Source organism: Oryx dammah, unplaced genomic scaffold (assembly GCF_014754425.2).
Source record: "Oryx dammah isolate SB20612 unplaced genomic scaffold, SCBI_Odam_1.1 HiC_scaffold_17, whole genome shotgun sequence".
Lineage (NCBI taxonomy): Eukaryota > Metazoa > Chordata > Mammalia > Artiodactyla > Bovidae > Oryx > Oryx dammah.
The window spans coordinates 75,680,378-75,687,042 of NW_024070201.1; the positions used below are offsets into that span (position 1 = coordinate 75,680,378).

Genomic DNA, 6,665 nt, shown 5'->3' on the forward strand with positions numbered 1-6,665 from the left:
TCCAACTCTCACATCCATACATGACTACTGGAAAAACCATAGCCTTGACTAGACGGACCTTTGTTGGCCAAGTAATGTCTCTGCTTTTTAATAGCTATCTAGGTTGGTCATAACTTTCCTTTCAAGGAGTAAGTGTCTTTTAATTTCGGCTGCACTCACCAACTGCAGTGATTTTGGAGCCCAAAATAATAAAGTCTGACACTGTTTCCACTGTTTCCCCATATATTTCCCATGAAGTGATGGGACCAGATGCCATGATCTTTGTTTTCTGAATGTTGAGCTTTAAGCCAACCTTTCACTCTCCTCTTTCATGAAGAGGCTTTTTAGTTCCTTTTCACTTCTGCCATAAGCGTGGTGTCATCTGCAAATCTGAGGTGATTGATATTTCTCCCGGCAATCTTGATTCCAGCTTGTGCTTCTTCCAGCCCAGCGTTTCTCATGATGTACTCTGCATATAAGTTAAATAAGCAGGGTGACAATATACAGCCTTGATGCACTCCTTTTCCTATTTGGAACCAGTCTGTTGTTCCATGTCCAGTTCTAACTCTTGCTTCCTAACCTGCATACAGAGTTCTCAAGAGGCAGGTTAGGTGGTCTGGTATTCCCATCTCTTTCAGAATTTTCCCCACTTTATTGTGATCCACACAATCAAAGGCTTTGGCATAGTCAATAAAGCAGAAATAGATGTTTTTCTGGAACTCTCTTGCTTTTTTGATGATCCAGCAGATGTTGGCAATTTGATTTCTGGTTCCTCTGCCTTTTCTAAAGCCAGCTTGAACATCTGGAAGTTCACGGTTCACGTATTGCTGAAGCCTGGCCTGGAGAATTTTGAGCATTATTTTACTAGTGTGTGAGATGAGTGCAATTGTGTAGTTTGAGCATTCTTTGGCATTGCCTTTCTTTGGGACTGGAATGAAAACTGCCCCTTTCCAGTCCTGTGGCCACTGCTGAGTTTTCCACATTTGCTGGCATATTGAGTGCAGCACTTCCACAGCATCATCTTCCAGAATTTGAAATAGCTCAACTGGAATTCCATCACGTCCACTAGCTTTGTTCACAGTGATGCTTTCTAAGGCCCACTTGACTTCACATTCCAGGATGTCTGGCTCTAGGTGAGTGATCACACCATCATGATTATCTGGGTCGTGAAGATCATTTTTGTACAGTTCTTCCGTGTATTCTTGCCACCTCTTCTTAATATCTTCTGCTTCTGTTAGGTCCATACAATTTCTGTCCTTTATTGAGCCCATCTTTGCATCGAATGTTCCCTTGGTATCTCTAATTTTCTTGAAGAGATCTCTAGTTTTTTCCATTCTGTTATTTTCCTCTATTTCTTTGCAGTGAATGCTGAGGAAGGCTTTCTTATCTCTCCTTGCTATTCTTTGGAATTCTGCATTCAGATGCTTATATCTTTCCTTTTCTCCTTTGCTTTTTACTTCTCTTCTTTTCAGAGCTATTTGTAAGGCCTCCCCAGACAGCCATTTTGCTTTTTTGCATTTCTTTTCCATGGGGATGGCCTTGATCCCTGTTTCCTGTACAATGTCACGAACCTCTGTCCATAAATTCATCAGGCACTTTATCTATCAGATCTTGTCCCTTAAATCTATTTCTCACTTCCACTGTATAGTCATAAGGGATTTGATTTAGGTCATACCTGAATGGTCTAGTGGTTTTCCCTACTTTCTTCAATTTAAGTCTGAATTTGGCAATAAGGAGTTCATGATTGGAGCCACAGTCAGCTCCCAGTCTTGTTTTTGCTGACTGTATAGAGCTTCTCCATCTTTGGCTACAAAGAATATAATCAATCTGATTTCGGTTTTAACCATCTGGTGATGTCCATGTGTAGAGTCTTCTCTTGTGTTGTTGGAAGAGGGTGTTTGCTATGACCAATGTGTTATTTTGGCCAAACTCTATTAGCCTCTGCCCTGCTTCATTCCGCATTCCAAGGCCAAATTTGCCTGTCACCCCAGGTGTTTCTTGACTTCCTATTTTTGCATTCCAGTCCCCTATAATGAAAAGGACATCTTTTTTGGTGTTAGTTCTAAAAGATCTTGTAGGTCTTCATAGAAGTGTTCAACTTCAGCTTCTTCAGTGTTACTGGTTGGGGCATAGGCTTGGATTACTGTGATATTGAATGATTTGCCTTGGAAATGAACAGAGATCATTCTGTCATTTTTGAGATTGCATCCAACTACTGCATTTCAGACTCTTTTGTTGACCATGATGGCTACTCCATTTCTTCTAAGGGAGTCCTGCCCGCAGTAGTAGATATAATGGTCATCTGAGTTAAATTCACCCATTCCAGTCCATTTTAGGTCTCTGATTCTTAGAATTTGATGTTCACTCTTGCCATCTTCTGTTTGACCACTTCCAATTTGCCTTAATTCATGGACCTGACATTCCAGGTTCCTATGCAATATTGCTCTTTACAGCATTGGACCTTGCTTTTATTACCAGTCACATCCACAACTGGGTATTATTTTTGCTTTGGCTCCATCCCTTCATTCTTTCTGGAGTTATTTGTCCACTAATCTCCAGTAGCACACTGGGCACCTACTGATCTGGGGAGTTCCTCTTTCAGTATCCTATCATTTTGCCTTTCCATACTGTTCATGGGGTTCTCAAGGCAAGAATACTGAAGTGGTTTGCCATTCCTTTCCCCAGTGGACCACATTCTGTCAGACCTCTCCACCATGACCCACCCATCTTGGGTGGCCCCACAGGGCATGGCTTAGTTTCTTTGAGTTAGACAAGGCTGTGGTCCAAATGATTAGATTGGCTGGTTTTCTGTGATTAGGGTTTGTGTGTCTGCCGCCTGATGCCTCTTGCAACACCTACCGTCTTACTTGGGTTTCTCTTACCTTGGACGTGGGGTATCTCTTCATGGCTGTTCCAGCAAAGCGCAACCGCTGCTCCTTACCTTGGATGAGGGGTATCTCCTCACAGCCGCCCCTCCTGACCTTGAACATGGAGTAGCTCCTCTCGGCCCTCCTGTGCCCACACAGCCACTGCTCCTTGGGCGTGGGATTGCTCCTCTGAGAAGTCTTAGACAGGGTCTAATGCAAATTGATATATAAGAGAAGTACAGTTTTCTTTTTTGAAATTTTACTTCAGGGTTTTCTTTTCTGGAAACATTGATTTTTTTTCTTTTTTTTTTGCAGTAAATTAACATGTTCATGACTCTGGTAACACACACCTTGGCTTGAAGAAAACCCCAATGGAATTTATTTTAAATATTATTGAGCCTTCAAAGGACCAGTTGTTGATAGGTCAGTAGTTTATAACCCTCAGTACTGAACTGGGCAAAAATAACTTTTTAATGCTCATTTGCATGTAAGAACAACTTATGAACTATTTGTCTCTCTCTTTTGTGTGTTGCTGATCTTAGTTTCTACGATAAAAAAGTTAAATAGTTTGAATTCAAGTGCAGCACTTGTTGGCTATATTACAAAGCACCTGCTTCAAAGGGTCTTTCTTGGATCACTCTGCAGCATGTCCTTTTTCTTCTCTTTTTCCTCTTCCCTTTTAATCTTTTTTTTTTATTTTTATTTTTTTAAATTTATTTATTTATTTATTTATTTTTAATTTTTTACTTTACAATTCTGTATTGGTTTTGGCATAGATTGACATGAATCTTTTCCTTTCTTTGTTTCATCCTTTCACCTTTCCCCTCACCTCTCCTGTCTGTTTCTCTCTACATTTCCTGTCTCTCTCACCAAATACTTTATAATACCAAATATTGGCCAAAAATAAATACATCATAAGACTGCATTCTATGAAGTCATTTGTTTTTTAAAGATTATATTCCACTTACACTTATTTATTTTTTTGCTTTGGTCTGTATATTTTCTTTTCCTTTTTTTAAAAAAATTAATTTATTCATTTTAATTGGAGTCAAATTACTTTACAATATTGTGGTGGTTTTTGCTATTCATCGATGTGAATCAGCCACGGGTGTACATGTGTCCTCCCATCTACAAAGTCTTATTTGAATAATGAGTTAAGTTTAAAGTTCCTTTTTTCCTAGAAAACTCCTCACCCAGTCATAAGTTGAAACTAGAAGTATTAAATTTCTTATGTATTGGAATATGGCTTTAGCAAGTGAGTTAATGAAACAAATAATGAAAGGAAAACCCACAAAAGTAAAAAAAAGCAATAATTAAATCTTTATGTTAAAGATTCTATTAATAGCTTGCTTCAATTTTTTAAATCTGAGGACCTTCTTTTTTGACATTTATCCATGTTTTCCTTATTTTGAATTTTCAGAATCTTTGCCCGTTGGAGATGTTTAGAGAGAATTTTGAAGTTTTCTTTAGTGATAAATTCATGAAAAGAGTTAAATCATACAACAACAACAACAATAATGTTTAAAATCTTGTAATCTTTATAGTAACCCTAAATACAGTCATACATAACCCTCCTTTAATGGGTGAAAAAATTGAAGAAAAGAGGGATTAAATGAATCAATGTTATATAGTTAATAAGGTGTAAGTCCCAGATTTAAACTAAGGCTTTGGATTTTTAAGTTCCTCTTTCTTTGCTCTTTAATGTATTTCTAACTTTACCTTTCTTCTTTTTTCTCTTCCACTTTCTCTTTTCCTCTTTTTTATTTTACTTTTTTCTTTCTCTCTCTCAGTAAATGTTTACTTTTTGACCAGGGGAGGAGAAACAGTTTATGAATAAGATTGCAATTGTAGGAATGCATATTTTTGCTTTCAATGGCACACACTGTTGAAAAAAGAGGTATGAGTGTGAAGCAGTGGGACCAGTGCTATAATGGACGTTGACTGCAGCCTCTGAGATCTGGAAGAGGCACACTTTCTCTGTCTTGAGGAAGTGAAGAAGCTATCAGACAGGCAAAGTAGGAAAAGATATGGGTCATGAGGATCTTATCTTTTGAGTCTTTTTGTTTCTCACTGGTAGACGTGTCCAGCCTTTCCAGGAATAGAATTCATATATCTTTGGGTATTTGTGAATGTGCCACCTATGTGTCCACATCATGGATTGGCTCTTAAAGCTTGATGTAGTTTTTCTTTTCTGATTTTAAAAGTTATGCATTTTTTTTTTGTCACCGAAGATTAAAAACAAATTAGTAAATTATAAAGAATGAAATAAATACCACCTATATTTTCACTTGAAAGGATATACAAAATAAAAACATTTTTTATGGCTTTGTGCTTGTTTTTGGCTTTTGTAAAACTAAAGAAAAGAGGCACTCCGTGAAATTGTTTATTCCTTAAGTAAAAGGGTTATAATTCAGGGTGACTGTGACTTTCTTTCCAGCGAAGTGTCTTGTCACCGGAACGGAATTCGTGGAGAGGATGAATAATGTGATGGAATCCCTCCTCCTGGGCCCGATTCGAAATGTGAAGCTTCAGAACTTTTCCTTTGTTGTGTTTTTAATTGTCTACTTGGTCGCCTTGGCAGGCAACCTGCTCATCATGATCACCATCAGCGCCAGCACGACCCTAGGGTCCCCCGTGTACTTCTTCTTGTCTCATTTATCCTCTACAGATGGCTGCTGTTCTTCCTCCATGACCCTTAAGATGCTAGTTGACTCCCTTACTGTGAGAAGAGCTATCTCTTTTAGGGGGTGTATGACTCAAATCTTTGCCGAACATCTGAGATTCCTTCTCACGGTGATGGCCTATGACCATTATGTGGCCATATGCAAAGCTCTGCACTACATGGCCATCATGAGTTAACGGCTGTGTAGCCTTCTTGTGGGCATGGCCTGGGCTGGAGCCTTTTTCCACACAGCCATTCATATCCTGTTCACAGTCTGCCTGCCCTTCTGTGGCCCTAACATTATAGATCATTTCATGTGTGACTTGAACCCTTTGTTGAAACTGGTCTGCATGGATACTCCTCCCTTTGGTCTCTGTTGTTGCCAACAGTGGGCTCGTCTGCCTGTTGAACTTCCTCCTTCTGATGGTCTCCTATGTGGTCATCTTGTGTTCCCTAAGGACCTATAGCTCAGAAGGAAGATGCAAAGCCTTCTCCACCTGTGTTTCCCACATCACTGTGGTCATTCTCTTTTTTGCACCCTGCATATTTGAATATATGTGTTCAGGGATCAGCTTTTCCATTGATAAAGCCGTGGCTGTGTTTTATACCATGATAATGCCTATGTTAAATCCTTTAATCTACACCCTTAGATGTGCAGAGGTGAAAAATGCTATGAAGAAGCTCTGGATCAAAAGGTGACTTCAACTGAGAAATAATCACAGCAGCAAAAATTACTTTGTCTTTTAAATACAAGGAAAATATAATTTCTCTGGTTTAGTGCCAAGTGAATACCATATGTAAAAGTATATTGGTGTTGGCATATAAATTCTTTGAGGAAAATTTCAGGCAGAAAATTGTTTATCACGTCCAGATATCCTATTTAGATTTATTTAGTGCCCCTTTGGTTGTCAGACTTGGATATACTTTCAGAATGATTTGGAACACTTATTAAAATGTACATTCTCAGGACACAGCTCTAGAGATTCTAATTCAGTAGGACTGTGGGGTTGGCATGTCTACATATGAAATAAATTTATACAGATATTTCTAAGTGGGTGATTTATGCATACACTTTGAATAATAGTGCAGTAGATAATATATGCATCCTTAACCGATTAATTGATCACCTGATTAAAGCATATCCTGAGGATTATCTT

At 38.6% G+C, this 6,665-nt stretch overlaps 1 pseudogene; it reads left to right on the plus strand.

Moving 5' to 3' along the window:
- Positions 1-5,318: 5,318 nt before the first annotated feature.
- On the plus strand, positions 5,319-6,207 carry LOC120876982 (annotated as a pseudogene).
- Positions 6,208-6,665: the final 458 nt, after the last annotated feature.